Genomic DNA, 19,417 nt, shown 5'->3' on the forward strand with positions numbered 1-19,417 from the left:
CTGCCACACAATTGCACTCGTCTCACACGCTAGTAAAGTAATGCTCAAAATTCTCCAAGCCAGGCTTCAGCAATGTGTGACCCATGAACTTCCAGATGTTCAAGCTGGCTTTAGAAAGGGCAGAGGAACCAGAGATCAAATTGCCAACATCCGCTGGATCATCGAAAAACCAAGAGAGTTCCAGAAAAACATCCATTTCTGCTTTATTGACTATGCCAAAGCCTTTGACTGTGAGGATCACAACAAACTGGAAAATTCTTCAAGAGATGGGAATACCAGACCACCTGACTTGCCCCGAGAAATCTGTATGCAGGTCAGGAAGCAACAGTTAGAACTGGGCATGGAACAACAGCCTGGTTCCAAATAGGAAAAGGAGTACGTCAAGGCTGTGTATTGTCACCCTGCTTATTTAATTTATATCCATGGTACATCATGAGAAACGCTGAGTTGGAGGAAGCACAAGCTGGAATCAAGATTGCCAGGCGAAATATCAGTGACCTCAGATATACAGATGACACCACCCTTATGGCAGAAAGTGAAGAGGAACTAAAGAGCCTCTTGATGAAAGTGAAAGAGGAGAGTGGAAAAAGTTGGCTTAAAGCTCAACATTCAGAAAACTAAGATCATGTCATCCAGTCCCATCATTTCATGGCAGATAGATGGAGAAACAGTGAAACAGTGGCTGACTTTATTTTTGGGGGGCTGCAAAACCACTGCATATGGTGACTGCAGCCATGAAATTAAAAGACGCTTACTCCTTGGAAGGAATGTTATGACCAACCTAGACAGCATATTAAAGAGCAGAGACGTTACTTTGCCAACAAAGGTTTGTCTAGTCAAGGCTATGGTTTTTCCAGTAGTCATGTATGGATGTGAGAGTTGGACTATAAAGAAAGCTGAACACCAAAGAGTTGATGCTTTTGAACTGTGGTGTTGGAGAAGACTCTTGAGAGTCCCTTGGATAGCAAGGAGATCCAGCCAGTCTATCCTAAAGGAGATCGGTCCTGAGTGTTCATTGGAAGGACTGATGTTGAAGCTGAAACTCCAGTACTTTGGCCACCTGATGCGAAGAGCTGAGTTATTTGAAAAGACCCTGATGCTGGGAAAGATTGAAGGCAGGAAAAGAAGGGGACGACAAAGGATGAGATGGTTGGATGGTATCACCGACTCAATGGACCTGAGTTTGGGTAAACTCCGGGAGTTGGTGATGGACAGGGAGGCCTGGCATGCTGCTGTCCATAGGGTCGCAAAGAGTTGGACACAACTGAGCAACTGAACTGAACTGCACTGATGGATTTCTCATAATACATTTAAGTCCCCTCCTGGAAATAGAAGTTATTTTAAATTGTGCAGTATTCTAAATCTCCTCGTGTGTGTGTATACATATGTATATATATAAAGGTATATCTAGAATGCAGTTTATTTGACCATTCAGATAGGTCCTGTTTTAAAATTAAAAACAACAACAAGAAATACATAACCCTAGTTTAAAAAAAAAAAGGTCAAACATTGAGAAAAGCTATAAAATGAAAAATAAAAAACTTTCTCCCCTACTCCCAAGTTCTTGTCACTGGTCCCACTGTTGTCAGTTTCTTCCATATCCACTTTAATTCAATAAGCAGGATTTATAAAATTCAGTCCTGTAAAACATTGAGTCATGTTATTACAAGGATAATAAAAAACAATATTTTTAAAAATATGGTCTGATTGTGTAAAAAGCACCAATGTGAAGATAATGGAACTTCTGTTGACACAATCAGCCATATACAGAAGTGAGAATATCCAGATGATCATAGGATGATCACTTCCTAACCACCTTCTTCCTCCACTTTGAGGAAGATAAAAGATCTATCTCACCCACCCCCATTTTAGAAAAGGGGACTCCACAGGGTAGAGGTCAGCTGTGTAACATCCAAACTCACATATTGCAAGGTATGTGTGTGAGTGGGTATATATAGATATATGTGTATCCTTCTTTAAGTTCTATAGAAAAGGAACCATAATTGAGAAATGTTTTTCCCCACTGTTTTGAGGATATCTTTCCATATCTGCACACAAATCTCTACCTTATTTTTTTTTTTCTTTTTTTCTTTTCTTCTTTTTTTTTTTCTCTTTTTTCTTTTTCTTTTTTTCTCTACCTTATTCTTTTAATACTTGTGTAGTAGTTAATCAGGATGTCCTATGTAATTGAGCAGTTTGTATATTACATGTAGACACCCAGGTGAAGGGTTGAAGGTCCACTTGTCAGTACTCTTGACTAGCTGCCCCTTCCCACAAGGGTCCTCTCTTCACCCTGCTCTGGCTCTGACGGCCCACACCATGCCACCCATCAGGCTGGTAGCCCCTTGTTCTGCTCCATCACTGACATTTCACAGAGGCTGCCCCTTTGTGGAGTCGCCCCCTTTACCCTTTGGGAGTCCTGGCAGCCCACATTCACAGCCCTGCCGCGCAGATGCTTTTCCTACTCCTGCTCTAGTGCTTTGGTGACCGGTCCTGCCATCGTGGCTCCGGAGCATCAGGCAGGGAGGCCTACCTCACTCTGTTCCACTTCATGACTCTCAGCTAAATTGTTCAGGAAGACCGGGAAGAGCTGGTGATAATTTTTTATCTTAGTAATAACTTCATTTCTAAATGATATTGTTGGGCTTGAGGGTTAATTTATTGCAGAGTTAATACTTTTATGTGTTTTAAATGGTAATTTGAAGAATAGCAGTTACATTTAATAACCATGTGAATGCAGTTTTACCCAATGAATGTATAATTTGGGAATGTGATTTGAAAACCTGAGAAATCTGTCTTCTTGCTTTTTAAAAAGCTTTAGTATAAAATGGAAATTTGCATTGTACAGTGGATATGAATGTATGCTTTTAGGAGAGCTTGTTATATTTCAGTTTTAAACCTTGAAAAGTACATCTTTTTATACAACCATAAAAAGAAAAGCAGGATACAATTATATATATACTATAATTGCATCTATATAAAAATATCTATGAAATAAAACAGGAAGGAGATATACCAAAATATACCAGTGATTATGCTGGATGTGGTAGGCTTATAGATATTTCCCCCCTGTTTTCTATATCTTCAAAATTGCTGAAAAGTAGCAGTATTACTTTATGACTTTTAAAATCCTTTTTTGAAAAATTGCTTCTTTTTAGTTTCTCTTTAGTTTTTAGAAATTTGTTTCAACCTTTGAACACTCTAGGAAGTGAGAATTTTGCTTTTATTTTCTAATGTCTTACTGAGAACTTAACCAACTTTGAGTTTATGATTTAAAACTAGGTTATTTATTTTAAGTATTTACAAAGGTGAAAAGATCTGGGACAGTGATTTCTTACATTAAGATTTTTTAAAGAATAATTAGGTCAAACAGGTTAAGATAAAACTTAATTTAGAAGATATACAGATGGTCAACAAGCACATGAAAAGATTTTTAATATCACTAGTCATAAGGGAAATGCAGGTCAAAACCACAATGAGATACCACCTCATATCTGTTAGAATGGCTGTTATCAAAAAGATAAGCAATAGCAAGTGTTGGCAAGGATGTAGAAAAAAGGGAACCCTTGTGCACTGTTGGTAATAATGTAAATTGGTGCAACCTCTATGAAAAATAGTGTGGAGGATTCTCAAAAATTAAAAATAAAACCACCGTATGATCTAGCAAAACCACTTCTGGATATTTTTCTGAAGAAAATGAAAACACTGATTCGAAAAGATATCTTCACCCGCATGTTCATTGCTGCATTGTTTGCAATAATGAAGATATGGAAACACCAAAGTGTTCACTGATAGATGAATGGATAAATAAGATGTGGTATATACATATACAGTGGAATATTACTTAGTCATTAATTTTAAAAAGAATGAAATTCTGCCATTTGCAACATGGATAGATCTTGAGGCATTGTACCAAGTGAAGTAAGTCGGACAGAGAAAGAAAAATACTGTGTGATCTCGTTGATATGTGGAATCTAACAGACAAATAAGCAAAACCCAAGCTCATAGATACAGAGAACAGATTAGTGGTTAGGAGAGGTGGGGATGGTGGGCAAAATGGGTGAAGGGATCAAAGGTACTTACAAATTACAGGTATTAAAAAAAAAGTGGTGGGAAGGTAATGTACAGCATGAAGACTATAGTTAATAATATGATTGCATATTTGAAAGTAGCTAAAAGTTCTCATAACAAGAAAAGATTTCTTAAAATTTTGTAACTATGTATGTGGGTGGATGTTAACTAGACTTATTGTAGTGATCTTTTCACAATGATAGACATAGTGAATCAGTGTGTTATGCACCTGAAACTAATGTTACATGTCAATTATACTGCAATAAAAAAGAAGATAAACTTCATTTAATTATGCAGATAGTTACTAACATTGCATTAATTAAATGAATTAATTAATGCATTAATTAATGAAATTCTATAGTTTCATGCTCTTACAGTTAATTTTACGTGTGTTTTTCCACATGTGGCATTTTGTAAAACTTCCTCTTCTATTGAAATATTTAACTGTGGTATACCTAAACAGTTTTTAAAATTTAACTCTGAGCCAGTTCTTTTCTTACCTACACCACCCCACCCCCACCCCTAGCCAGGTTTGGTACTTGTCCCATCCCTCCTACTTCAGGATACATGCTAAAGCACTCTGAGTGGTTATCTGGAGGTTTCAGTTCCTTGGCTTGAGGTGGGCAGGAAGTATCTCCCCCTTTTCCCTCAGGAGGCAGAGAAACATACACCACCTGGTTGCTTTAGAAGTGCTCTCTATTGTCCCTTGAAATCCTTATAATTAAAGAAGTGAAGTTCATCTCATATCTTCTTGGCAAGGGTACTGTACTGATGTCAGCAGAGCCAGGTTTTGGCCGCCCTGCTTGTAAGCCTTGCACGTCTCTTTAGAATAGGGAAGTACTTGACTTCTATTGTTTTGATTTTGGCCTTTGAGGCCCCTGCTGAACAGAGAGGACAGGAAGAGTTGCATTTGACATCCTGTTATATTAGCTGATATTGTTATGTCTACAAAAGCAAGTAATATATAGTCGTTAAATGCACAAGATTTGGAGTAAAGCAGAGCTAAGTTTGTATTACCTTCAGTAATCTTTTAATACTTAACCTGTTCAGTGTCAGCTTCTTCACTGACGAAAGGGAGGTGATAATGACTGTCAAGAGTTTTGAAAATTAAATATAATAATGAAAACAGGTACTAAGCACAGTTCTTGACACATATAGTCACTTAATAAATAATTGATTATCTATATTTAGGGCTTCCCTGGGGGCTCAGATGGTAAAGAATCTGCCTACAGTGTGGTAGACCTGGGTTTGATCCCTGAGTTGGAAAGATCCCCTGGAGGAGGGCATGGCAACCCACTCCAGTGTTCTTGCCTGGAGAATCACCATGAACAGAGGAGACTGGTGGGCTACAGTCCATGGGGTCTCAAAGAGTTGAGTGACTAAGAACAGCATCAATATTTAAAATATTACTATACAAATGTATCTCTTCTGCACCACCTGTATTTCTTCTTATTGAAAATATTTAAACAGTGATAATTATTTAAATATATCAGTTTAAAAATATTTAAACTGATAATTAGGTTCTACTGCAGATCAAAAATATGGAAGAACTAAATTAGACTGAGAGAACTGCTTTGACCTCAGCCATGCAATTAGGTAACATTAAATACTTGCCTGTTAAATTATAGCCTTATTTATGGGAGAGGAACATTGATGTAGATGATGAACCATGTCAGATTATTTAAAAACTATTTGTTAAACTTAGATTATATGTTTTCCAGTTTTTCAAATTAACTTTATAAATTTATTTTTCTTGGATAAATTTAGTTGAATGTCTTCAAAACGCTGGTATTTAGTAAAATGTTATAGGTTAACTGCATTACACTAGTCTTTTAGTCAATATAATTGTTATTTTTCAGTTCAAGGATGTGATTTAATCCATTTACTAATTAGCATATATAACACTGGTTCTACAACAAGAAAATTAGTTTTTCTGTAAATCCTGATACAGTCTTGGCTAACCTGGTGTCTCAGTGGTAAAGAACCTGCCTGCCAATGCGGAGATGTGGGTTCGATCCCTGGAGAAGGAAATGGCAACCCACTGCAGTATTCTTGCCTGGGAAATCCCATGGACAGAGAAACCTGGTGGGCTACAGGCCATGGGGTCACAGAGTCAGACACGATTTATGGCCTGAACAGCAGCAACAGCAACAAAACAAAGTCATAGTGTAAGAAGCTGGTTTGGGAAGTCAGTTCTTTTTCAACTTTATTTAAGGTCTGGTTCTCCAGTGGCCCATATAGCCTTTTGGGACCAGTACGTTTCTGGATAGGGCCTAATTTGCAGTCACCATACCTTGATTGTCTCTAAGCTAGATTACTAACTGGAGCACTAGATTAAGGTCCAGCTGCAATAGAAGTATAGCTACTGTTGTGATTTCTAACCTCCTTGATGTTTAGTTCTCCCAAATCACGTTCATCTTTTCTTCTGCCTGTAGTGTTTTAATATATCTCCCCTATTATAGACCTCCTTTATGTTTTACTGTCATTCAGGAAAGCCTGAGACCTATCCAGATGTAAATGACCTCTGTGGGCATATACACCTTTCAAAAAAATAGTTCTTGGTGACTGTAGTTAACAGTGCTGTTATAAGAGAGTAGATCTTAGATGGTCTCACTAAAAAAGAAAAAAAAAAAGAGGTTATGTGAGGTGATGACTATTAACCAAACTTAATGTGCTGATCATTTCACAGTATATATATGTGTATATATACTATGTATGTATCAAGTCATCATGTTGTACACCTTAAAATTATACAATGTTTTATGTCAGTTGTATCTCAATAAACCTGAGGGGGTGGGAAACAGTTATTGCTTCTTCTGACTGTTCTTACTTGATTTTCAAAGGGAAGAGTGTTTATATTGTCTATTCATAGAATTTGGAGCCACCTGGTTACTTTAGCAGACCCCTAAATATTCTCAGGTTCCTTTGTAAAATGGTGAGCATTAAAGCTAATGCATATAGAAGTTGGAATATCTTACTCTATACTCAAGGTCTTTTGGGGCTGTGTAAGATGATATATTAGGATGTGAAAAGAGCATTTGAGTTGTTACTTATATTTGTTTTCACCTTAAAAAGTAGTAAGTTAAAAAAGAAAAATGTAGTAAGTTAGGCTTTGTTAAATATTTAATATACAGATTGACACTACTGCGTCCAGTCTCATCAGATTTCATCTAAGGCGTTAATCCCGAGGGGAAAATGGTCATTCCCCAACAAAAAAGACTTGAAAGTGCATTCCTTACTTGTCTTTTAGCTGTTGTTCACTTTTAGTTATTGCAAATAATAATGGTCATATGTGTCCAGTTTATATATGTTTAAGTGGATTTAGAAATTATATTTTAAATGATAGGGTCATTATAGTCCTTGAATATAAGAAGAACATTGGCATGAAGTTGCCAAACTTAAAATGTCACACAATTTTCCTTTACTGTAAGGATTCAGAAATTGTTGGTTCTCTGTGATAAGTCTTAATCAGCAAAAAAATTGAATATAAACACATTTAATGTCTTCCTAAAGACAAAAGTTAATAATCACTGAGAAATCAATTGTTTTCTAAAGAAACTCATGAAATTTGGAGAGTGAATTTTGATCATTGAGAATATTCCCATTGCTATTTATTGTTGCCCAAGACAAAGTATGTGTGTCATCTGTAAAACTTCCATATCTGCACACTTAGGATGCTTGGAAACAATTTTCTAGTCTGTTTTGAAATCTTTCAAAGTAATCTCAGGGGATTTTTAATCAGTTTCTTAAAAGTTTAAATAGTATAATACTGTCCAGTTAGTTTGCAAGTATAGTTGACAAACATTGGCTAAGATGGAGGTTACTAATCAGATTTCAATAAAAATCCTTGCTTAATTGGTGAATGAAATTGACCAATGAGTATTTTGATTCTGTCTGTGAAGCTCTTCTTTCATTGACTCTATGTATTGTGGGGAGTTAATCCTATTCAATTACTGTTTATATAATTTATGTTAGTCAGATCAGGCTGCCATAACAGAGTACCACAGGTTGAATGGCTTAAACAGCAAAATTTTATCTTCTCACACTTTTGGAGGCTAGAAGTCTGAGATTAAGGTGTTGGCATAGACGTTTCTTCTGAAGCCTCTCTCTTTGGCTTTAAATCAGTAAATGACTGCCTTCTCCCTGTGTCTTCACAGAGTCTTCTGCTGTCTGACCACATTTTTTTACTTATAAAGACACCAGTCATATTGGATTAAGGCCCACCCTAGTGACTTCATTTTAACTTTACTACCTTTTTAAAGGCTCTCTTTCCAAATATAGTCATATTCTCAGGTATTAGGGGTTGGGACATCAGCATGTGAATTTGGACATAATTCAGCTCATATACCCTTAGAACCAGGAATTGAAATAAACTGAATTTAGAACTAGATCTTTGGATTGCTGTTTCAAGGCAAAATCATCATGTTTAATCACATTGCTTTTACTAATATTTGTAATTAATCATATTTTAGTGAGTGATATGGTTATTTTACCCTCCTTTTACATACTTAATTTTTAAGAAAACTAATAACATGATTTTTAAAATACCTCATGCTTTTAAAGTTTTAATTTTTATGTTTATAATATGCATCATGTGATTATAGTTGTGTGTGTCTATAATTTATAAAATAAATCATTCTTTCTTGTTCATAGGGGTTTAGAATCGAAATTTAGAGACTCCTGACTTAGATATTGCCCCCCTTTAAATTGTCTATCATGAAAGGAGTATGTTACATGTTATTAATAATAGCATGGGTTTTGGGGTTCAGATTCTACTTTTCCTACTTAAAGTAACATACACTTGCTGTGCTTAGTCGCTCATTCATGTCTGACTCTTTGTGGGCCCACGGACAGTAGCCCGCCAGGCTTGTCTGTCCGTGGGGCTTCTCCAAGGAAGAAAACTGGATTGGATTGCCATGCCTTCCTCCAGGGGATCTTCCCAACCCAGGGATCGAACCCAGGTCTCCCACATTGAGGGCAGATTCTTTACCATCTGAGCCACCAGGGAAACCCAAGAATACCGGAGTGGGTAGCCTATCCCTTCTCCAGGGGATCTGCCTGACCCAGGAATCAAACTGGGGACTCCTGTATTGCAGGCAGATTCTTTACCAGCTGAGCTACCAGAGAAGCCCCTATAACAACATATATGGGCTTAAAAAGTTGTCTAACCTTCTAAGCCTCAGTTTCCTCATCTAGAAAATGAAGATATCTTCCTCTAAGTATTATTGTAAGGATTAAATGAGATTATACATGTAGTCCTGGCAAATAGGAAATACACAAAAAAGTCTTTATTGTGATGCTTATAATTATTTAAGTAAGTTGTTTTGGTATTATTCATTTATCTTTAAGAGCTTCCCTGGTGGCTCAGCAGTAGAGAATCTGCTTGCAGTGCAGGAACTGCAGGAGACATGGATTCAATCCCTGGGTGGGGAAGACCCCCTGGAAAGGGCATGGCAACACACTTTAGCGTCTTGCTGGAGAATCCCATGGACAGGGGGGCTGGCAGGCTACAGTCCAAAGGGTTGCAAAGAGTCGGACACAACTGAATCGACTTAGCACGTATGCACGTTTATCTTCAAAGTATTCTAGTATTCTTAGATGTTTTCATATTCAATGAATGGAGCAACTTCAAATCATTAGAGGCCCTTAAAGTAATAGGCACTGCTAATTTTCATAAACCTTTCCTTATTATATATTCTTATAGTCAGGATTTAGTCATTCATTTAACAAGTATTTACCGAGCGGTTACTGTCTGGTGCATAGTCTTCTAGATGCTGAAATATAGTAGTGAAAAAGCTTATGTTCCAACAGGGGAGACAAACAAGTAAATAACAGAATTTCAGTTAAGCGATAAGCTGTATGGAGAAACTGTAGCAGGGTGAAGGCATAGAGAAATATGGGTAATATGGACATGGACTATGAAAACTGAGTAAAAATTGAAAAATGAGAGAGGGAGAAATGACAGTGACATGGATTAATGTGATAGCAGTGAAGATGGTAAATGGTTAGAGTTACAGATATGTTTGAAGGAGGAGCCAATAAGAGTTACCATTTGTCCTAGTAAGTTTGGGCTGCTGTATAGCAAAATTTCCGTAGACCTGGTGGCTTGAACAACAAAATTTTAGTTCTCACCTTTCGGGAGGCTTGGAATTCCAAGATCAAGATGCCATCCAATCTAGTTCCTGGTGAGGGTCTTCTTCCTGGTTTGCAGATGGCTGTCTTCTCATTGAAACCTCCCGGAGTGGAGAAAGAGATCGTCTTTATTGTGTCTCCTTTGCAAAGACACTAATCTCATTCATGAAGGCTTCAACCTCATAATTACCTCCCAAAGTCCCACCTCCAAATACCATCATAATGGCAGTTAGTGCTTCAACATATGAATTTGAAAAGTGAAAGCGCTCAGTCGTGTCCGACTCTTTGTGACCCCATGGTCCATGGAATATACAGTCCATGGAATCCTCCAGGCCACGTTACTGGAGTGGGTAGCCTTTCCCTTCTCCAGGGGGTCTTCCCAACTCAGGGATCGAACCCAGGTCTCCTGCATTGCAGGCAGATTCTTTACCAGCTGAGTCAGAGGGAAGCCCAAGGATACTTGAGTGGGCAGCCCATCCCTTCTCCAGGGATCTTCCCCACCCAGGAATGGAACCCAGGTCTCCTGCATTGCAGGTGGATTCTTTACCCACTGAGCTATCAGGGAAGCCCTGTGAATTTTGGGGAAACATAAACATTCATCATTTGGGTTAGTTATAGGGATAACCCCTAAGGTCACACAGCTGTAGCAAGTAAAGCCTCCAATAGTACCCAGTAAAATCAGTGAACAGCAAAGAAGAATTATAATCATTTGGATATTTTTTGAGTAATGTGGATAACCAACTATATAACACTATCCCAAAGTTAATATTATTCTAAGTCTTTGACTTGTGCCTCAGAATTCTGAATATAATCTGCATCAAATCAACTATCAGTTTTTATTCTTTCAGTTTAGAAAAATCTCAAAAATTCCCATGACAGATGTCTCAACAGAGTTTATAGAATTGTTAAAATTCAGGTTTTTTGAAGAATCATGTTTCTTGCTTTGTAGTTAGGCAGAATAACTACTGGAGATGTTTATGTTGTCTATTATTAGTAATGTTGGGGTTTTTTACATTTCTTTGCTATTTTGGGAATCATTTTTAGTTACCTATAAGGCTGTTTCCTCTGATAGGAGTGAGATAAAAGGCTGATATCCCCTCCCCCCAAAAAAGGCTGATATCCTGTATGTGCTTGCTTTGAAGATTTGTTTTTCAAGAAACAGCAAAATGGTAAAAGTTTTGAAAGGCAGAAGCCAGTCTGACACTTAATTTTTTTTCCTTTGTTGCTTTATTCCTTTATCATTTGCTTTAAAGTATTTTTTGCTAAATTTAATGACAAATTTTAGGCAAGTTTTTTTCCTGTGGGTTTTACTATTTATCTTGAGGCTTTACAGATTAAATACTATATTAATATTTAATTAAATATACTTAATAGAAATTTTAAGCAAATACCATGTGCAGTTCAAATTCCTACCCATCCTCCTGAGCAGATTTTATGATGTTCAGTTTTCTCTGATGCATGTCTTAGCATCCTCTGCTATAACAAGTACAAGAGTGACTTTCTGAGATTAAAGACATTAGGTCTTTCAAGACAGCATTGCAGGGGCTTCTCTGGTGGTCCAGTGGTTAATAATCTGCCTGCCAGTGCAGGGGACATCGGTGTGATCCCTGGTCCAGGAAGATCCCACATGCCATGAGGCAACTAAGCCTGTCCACCACAACTGCTGAGCCCACGTGCCATAAATAATCTTTAAAAAAAAAAAAAAAAAGCAGCATTGCAGAAGCATTTGCTCCTCTTGGCTGTTAATGCTATCTCTCTTTTCATTTTCATCCCTGAGTTTCCTTTTTTCCCTAAATATACCCAGGAAGAATGACTCCAGAATATTAAGATTCTTGAGATCATGGAGCAGTATGAAGAAGTATTTGTTGTAAGGAGTATTCAATATTGGGAAACAATTACAGAATACTGTTAAGTGTAATGGGAGCGCACAGAGAGATTAACCCTGGGTAAAGGGGTAAGGAATATCTCACAGGAAGTTTTGAACTGGTGTTGAAAGTTTATGGTATGTTCATGAAGTAATTAATCGTTAACTGTTACTTACTGAGCAGTTTACTAAGTGCCAGGAACTGTTTTAAACATTTACATTATCTCATATTTAATCCCCACAAGAACCTTACAGAACAAATAAATGCTTCTGTCTTTTGGGGCAGAGAGTGCTAAGATAACGTCAGTTACTTAACCTCTATCAGTTACTTAACCTCTTTGTGCCTTGTTTCTTCCTCTGAAAAATGAGAAAAACAATACTACTAACCTACTTATGCATTGTCACAAGAATTAAATGAATTAATACTGGTAAAGCAAATAGAACTATGCCTGGCTCATAGTAAGTGCCCACTATGTTATTACCTATAATCATTATGATTGTTCTATAGATGAGGAAGCAGGCTTAGAAGAATTAGATCTAGGAGAGTGATAGAGCATAAATTAAGATGGTTGTAATGGTGATAAAAATGAAGAGAGGTGAAGGGGAAAAAAAGAAGAGAAGCATTCAGGAGGTTAGGTTGGCGAGGCTCTGTACTGATTCCCATACACATACAATATTTAAGTAAGTTGTGACAGTAATGTCATAGGCATTATTGCATACTTTGTGCAAGATACTTTATATTAATATATTATTTCATTTTATCCTTCCAATAACTGATGGTAAGTCTTATTCCTTTGTTATAGATTAAGGCTGGATTGGTTAAGAGTACAAGGCCATACCACAGAGTAAATTGTAGAGAATTTAAATCCAGATGTCTTCCTCCAAAGCCTGCCCTCTTTGTACCATAAGCCATGATGCTGCCCATATAAATTAACTATTGGAGTCTCCATATACGTTTACGACATTTCTGTAGTTTATTTCATTGATTGCTGAGTTAAAAGCTATTTATTCTCTTCCCCAGGAATAGCTTTCCTACATTGAGAGAATATGCTTGGCTCTTTCTCCCACGCTTAAAAAAGAGATTTTGAAAAGATTTTTATTAAGGAAGCAAAATATAAAAAGAGCGTATTTTCTCTCCAGAATCTTTCTTTGCACTCTTAACCTAATAATAGGAATCAGTAACAACAAATTGAATTACAATACATTGGTCCAGAAACTGGATTTAATTAAAAAATCAAAGACTGTTTATTATTAAAATATCTGAATGTGTTTTAGTCTTCTCTAACAGCAGTTGCCTATTATGATAATTTTGAGTTTTATATATTTTTACAGGGACTTATTTTGTTCTGTGTTGATACGTAAAAGCCTTTGGGTTTCTGAAAAGTTTGAATACATGAAGTTGATCTAGGACTAGACTGTTTTTTTTTGCACATTGGTGTCCTAATATCCTTTTTCTAAACTTGTGCTTTATTCTGAGGCAGACTTCAATGTCTCTAGAGAAGAAACTTTCCAAAAACATGATAAATACATTTGTAAACTATTAAGAACACACACACATCTGAAATAAACATATCTGAAGTGATATTTTTCCTTATTTACATACAGTGTATTCTGATTTTTTCTATTTCGTACTATTCTGTTTCATTAAAAACATTTTATGACTTTCTCTTCTAATTAGGTTTAGAAGGACTCAGAAAACATTTGCTGCCATAGTGGCAAGAAAATCTTGGACAAAATAAAAATCACATATTTCTCTGGGGCTTCCCTGGTGGCTCAGATGGTAAAGAATCTGCCTGCAATGCAAGAGACCTGGGTTCAACTGCTGAGTTGGGAACATCCCCTGGAGAAGGGAATGGCTATCCACTCCAGTATTCTTGCCTGGAGAATTCCTTGGACAGAGGAGCCTGGTGGGCTGCAGTCCATGGGGTTGTGAAGAGTTGGACATGACTGAGTGGCTAACACAGATAGAGAAGTGCATAAAGAAACTTCAGTGAACTGAATTCCAAAATGAATTGTTTATAAGTGAGTAGAAAGCCACAGCAACTTTCATACTTGGGGACAAGCATGTGGTTTGGATATTGGAACCCTGACACAGATGGTGAGGCTTTACAAAGTCAAGGGGAGATCTGCCGAGCCTTAGTTAACATATGGACTCTTGGAATTGGAATGTGGATTGGAATTTGGAAGAATCCCAAATGCAACAATAAACCAGTTGGCCCAACACTTATCTGCTGTGTCTGCCATCTTCATATTTTTACTAAGAAAGCAGCATCGCAGGTGAGTGTGGGAGGCATAGAGAAATTGTGCATTGATGCTCTGCCAGAATTGAGTCCAAAGGTGAACCAAAAATACCTGAAACTATAACCAGGGGGAGAAAAGCAGATAGAAAACACTAACTCAAAATCTGAGAATCTCTGCAGACCTCAAACAAGATAAATATAACTGAAACAACACTTGGGCCAAATTGCTGAAAAGCAAAGATAAAGAGTAAATCTGAAAAGAAGTTAGGAAAAAATAGCTATGTTATGCAGGGAAACTAACATAAGAATGGCTGCAAAATTCTCATTCTGTAGAAACAATGCTGACTGCAAGTCAGAAGAATGATAACTAAAGAAAAATACTATCAATCTAGAATTTTGTATCCAGCAAAATTATCCTTCTAAAAAATGAAGGTGAAATAAAGTTATTTTAGATTAATAAAAGAGGAGGAAATTTGTTCACCACAGAACTGAACTACAAGAAATATTAAAGAAAGTACACGAAGATCAGTGGTAAATCAGAATTTACAGATGAGAAAACTGAAGCCCTAAAAGATAAAGTCACACAGCTAAGGTCACACAGCCAATTAAGTTACAGGGTCAGGACTGTACTCCATTTCTTCTGATTTCTACAAACTCTTTGCTTGGGGAACAGTGTAATATACGGAGTGGGAAAAGCAAATGACGTTGGGGTAGGCACATTCAGGTCTGAATCCTAGCTCCTCCAGCTGTTGAAACCTTGGACTGTTGAGAAAATTGCTCATCTCTACTTTTCAAATGGAGAATATGCAGAGAGCAATTAATACCTACTTCGTTTGGTTGAGAGGAGCACTATAATTGTTAAAGGACCTTGTATGCTGTAGGCATAAAATGAATCTTAATCTCTTCACCTCTTTGTAATATGATACCATTTTGAAAAATCAGTAGAGGTTTTTTTTGGGTGGGGGAGGGAATCGTCTTTCTCAGAGATTTTATCTTTAGTCTTATCTCTTCTGAAATAAGCCACCCTTATGACATCAGTAGTGATTCTGTTTTCATTTGGCTGTGTTCCTTCTAGTGTCTGAGTAGTTAGAATCTTTTTGGCATCCATTTTCTTCAGATAGCAGTAGTCATTCTGGCATTACACCTGAAACTGGTATTTAAAAAATAGGCATCTATACCTAAGCACCCTTCTTTCTTCGAACAAAGGAATAGCTAAAAGCTTAACGGAAGTTTTGCAGTGAATAGTGTAGTATTATTGGGAGCTAAATGCATTTATGAGAAAGAAAAGTCAGATTATTTAAATGTTTAAGAATACAGTTGTAAAAAAAAAAAAAAAAAAGAATACAGTTGTATGACAACTCATTTTAGATTTCCTGACCAGTCTGTTGTTCAGAGAAAAGTAATATTGATCCTACAGAATTTAGGCTTGAATACAAAGAGTGATTTTTGTTTATGGTTATTAACATATCTCATTCAGTGTACATTCACTGTTTCTAAAAGGTCTAAGATTCATTACACATATATGGGTCTGGTCTGCAATTCATTACAAATATGGACCATTATTAAGTAGAGAACTTGCTTTGCATCCAAGCAGCAAGCCTTATGTGAAAATTGAATAGAAGATTATTTTAGTCAAAGTTAAATTGTCCCTAAATTGAAGTTCATTGTATTTGGGTTTTGTTTACTTTAGCAACAAATTTAACACTGTTTAATTAAAAGATTCTCACTTCATTATTAAGGATGAAGAAGATCAGTAACACCTTTTTTGAGGGGTGTTAACTTCAAAGAGGAGAACTTTTGTTTTTAAATTTGATATTGGCAGTGTTTTCCCTGAAAGTATTCAGATTCAAGAGGTTAAATCTTGTTGGCTTTTTTTTTTTTTCTTTCAGATTCAAGAGGTTAAATCTTGTTGGCTTTTTTTTTTTTCTGGAATGGCATACAATTAGAGAGCTCAGTGTCTCTGGCTTTGGCACAGGAAAAACAGGTTGAAATGAACTGACCTGTCAAGTTTTTAATAATAGCTGTGATATAGAAGAAAACCTTGGACTTTGTGACCTGGGCAATTCATTTATCTTCTCTAAGCACAAGTATCCTCACCTACAAAAATGTGTCCAATAATATAATAATCAAGGTTGTTATGAGGAGGAAAGGAGGTAGGCTAACTAACTGAAACTGCTTTGTAACTGAACTAGTGTGGAAATTAATTTTGAAGTAAATGACATGTCTTATCTTTTTTGTTGTTTTTTTTTAACTTTTTATTTTGTATTGAGGTATAGCCAATTAACAATGCTGTGATAGTTTCAGTGAACAGTGAAGGGACTCAGCCATACACATATATGTATCCATTTTCCCCCAAACTCCCCTCCCATCCAGGCTGCCACATAACATTAAGCAAAGCTCTTTGTGCTATACAGTAGGTCCTTGCTGGTTATCCATTTTAAATATGGCAGGGTATACATGTCCATCCCAAACTCCCTCTCTCCCTTCGCCCCCTCCCTCCCACCAGCAACCATAATTTCATTCCCTAAGTCTGTGAGTCTCTTTCTGTTTTATAAGTCAGTTCATCTGTATCATTTCTTGTTAGATTCCACGTAGAAGGGATGTCATACATATTTCTGAAGTAAATGACATGTTTTAAATGTCTTAAAAGTAAGGATGATTTTTCTCATTCAAATTAAGGGCAAAAATACATAGGATTTTCAGTGTATTAAATATTTTACCATTCACCTTTTTTTTTCACATTTAAAAACTAACTTCATTGAGATAAATTTTCAAACAGTGAAATATACCCATTTTATAACACATATAAGATCAGCAGCTTTGACAGATGTATACAGCTGTGTAACTACTATCCCAATCAAGATGTGTAATATTTTCATCACTCTACAAAGTTCCCTTATATGTCTCTGTGGTTAGTGCTTAACCCTCCTGGCCCTAAGCAACCACTGAGTTGCTTTCTTTCGTAATAGATTAGTTTCGCCTGTTCTTGAATTTCATATAAGTGGAATCATACTGTATGGACTCTTTCACTTATGCATAATGCTTTTGAGAGATATCCAAGTTATTGCTCATATCATTAGTTCTTTTTAATTGATGAGTAATATCCTATTGTATGATTATATCACAATTTGTTTGTGTATTCACTTCTTAATGACCTTTTGGTTGTTTCGTTTGGGACTAGCATGAATAAAGCCGCTATGAATATTCATATAAAAGTATTAATATTTGTGTGGGAGAAGGAAATGGCAACCCACTCCAGCATTCTTGCCTGGAGAATCCCATGGACATAAGAGCCTGGTGGGCTACAGTCCATGGGGTCACAAAAAAAAAAAAAGAAAAAAAAAGAAGAGGAAGAAAAAAAAAGAAAAAAAGAAAAAAAAAGTATTAATATTTGTGTGAACACATATTTTCCTTTCATATGAAATGCCTAAGTGAGATTTTTATAGAGCCTGGTGTTTGGACCCTTTAATCAATAGAGAAGTTGATGAGAGGCCAGATAAGAAATTCGGGCAAGGCTTTAATGGTCCTCAAGCAGCAGCAGGAGGAAACAAAAACAAGTAACAGGTTTCCTTGCTTGCTCCCTGAGGTTGGGGGATGGGTGAGAGAGGGAGCTGGTCACTTAAATAGGGTGAGGGTGGGGGTGGCTTTGGTGGTCTGCCCACCCTCTTGGTGATGCATTATGTAGGAATCATGCCCTTTACCTTGCTTTTGCTCCCAGCACCTTGGATGTGGCAGTTACATATTTGCTCATTTTGTATCTTGTTCCTTATTTAACCCAACTGCTTATGCACACAGTTATTTTTAGTTCCTTATAATTTCTTTGTATTCTGTTGCTCTAGGAGACATTTTTCCAGTCCTAAGGACTGCAGCAGTGTCCCAGGTCCCAGCCCCCAGCCTGTCTGATAATTATCTCATATGGCACTCATTGTGTTTCCCAGGAGGCACAGTGGTAAAGAACCCACCTGCCAGTGCAGGAAATGCAAGAGACATGGATTCGATCCCTGGGTGGGGAAGATCCCCTGGAGTATGAAATGGCAACCCACTCCAGAATTCTTGCCTGGAAAATTCCGTGGATAGAGGAGCCTGGTGAGCTACAGTCCATGGGGTCACAAAGAGTCAGACATGACTGGGCAGCTGAGTCCGCACACACACACAAGGCAGTCATGTTTATTAGTAATGTTATAAGCAGCTGCCAGACTGTTTTCCAAATGGTTGTACCGTATTACACCAGCAGTGTTAGAGTAACATGAGCTCCAGTATTTAGTACTGCAGTTCTTTTTAATTTCAGTGATTCTAATGGGTATGCAGTGGTATCTTGTGTTTTAATTTGCATGTTTTTGACAACTAATAACAGTGTACATTTTTCAGGTGCTTTATTGTACTTACTGGCTGCTCCTAAAATCTTTTGTAAAGTGTCTATTCATATCTGATGTACATTTTAATAGAGTGAGTTATCATTCATTTGTTAATAGTTCTTTATGTAATGAATTTAAATCTTTGTCAGATGTATGTATTGTGTATAACACTTCTCACTGTGGTTTGCCGTTTCATTTTTAAAACATCTTTTGAAGAGCAGAAGATCTTCATTTTGCAAGTCCATTTTAGCAAGTTTTTGCCTTTATGCCTTTTTGTATTCTAAGAAATCTCTTCCCTTCCTAAAGTTACAGAGATTTTTTTTTTTCCTGTATTTTCTTCTAGAAGGTTTATAGGTTTAGCTCTTAGGCTTAGGTTTATGATACAGTAATCCTCCCTTATCTGTGGTTTCAATTGCTGCGATTTCAGTTACACACAGTCAGTTGTGGTCCAAAAATACCAAATAGAAAATTCCAGAAATAAACAGTTTATAATTTTAAAACTGGATGCTGTTCTGAGCAGCATGACGAAATATCCCACCATTTTGCTCTGTCCTTTGGGGAACATGAATAATCCTTTTGTCCAGAGAATCCACACTATTTCTGCTACCCACCCATTACAGGACAAAACAATATATATAGGGTTTGGTATTATCAGCCATTTCAGCATCCACTGGAATGTACCCTTCATGGATAGGGAGGGGACTCTTGTACATTTCAAGTTAATTTTGGTATATGGTATGGGTAAGGGTTGAGGT

General features: G+C 36.9%; 1 protein-coding gene across 3 annotated transcripts in view; it reads left to right on the plus strand.

Annotated features, from left to right (window-relative positions):
* Positions 1 to 19,417, plus strand: part of DENND2C (DENN domain containing 2C) — an 88,221-nt gene that overhangs the window by 17,009 nt on the left and 51,795 nt on the right. Inside the window, exon 1 of one of the 3 annotated variants that reach the window (XM_043877254.1) lies at positions 13,994 to 14,344. The exons of 1 other annotated variant lie outside the window; for it this stretch is intronic. The gene's annotated coding sequence lies outside the window, so the exon portion shown is untranslated. Of the gene's footprint in view, positions 1 to 13,993; positions 14,345 to 19,417 lie in introns of those variants that run through there. One more of the 3 variants, XM_043877252.1, reaches the window with a different exon arrangement.

This window comes from Cervus elaphus, chromosome 20 (assembly GCF_910594005.1).
Source record: "Cervus elaphus chromosome 20, mCerEla1.1, whole genome shotgun sequence".
Taxonomy (NCBI): Eukaryota; Metazoa; Chordata; class Mammalia; order Artiodactyla; family Cervidae; genus Cervus; species Cervus elaphus.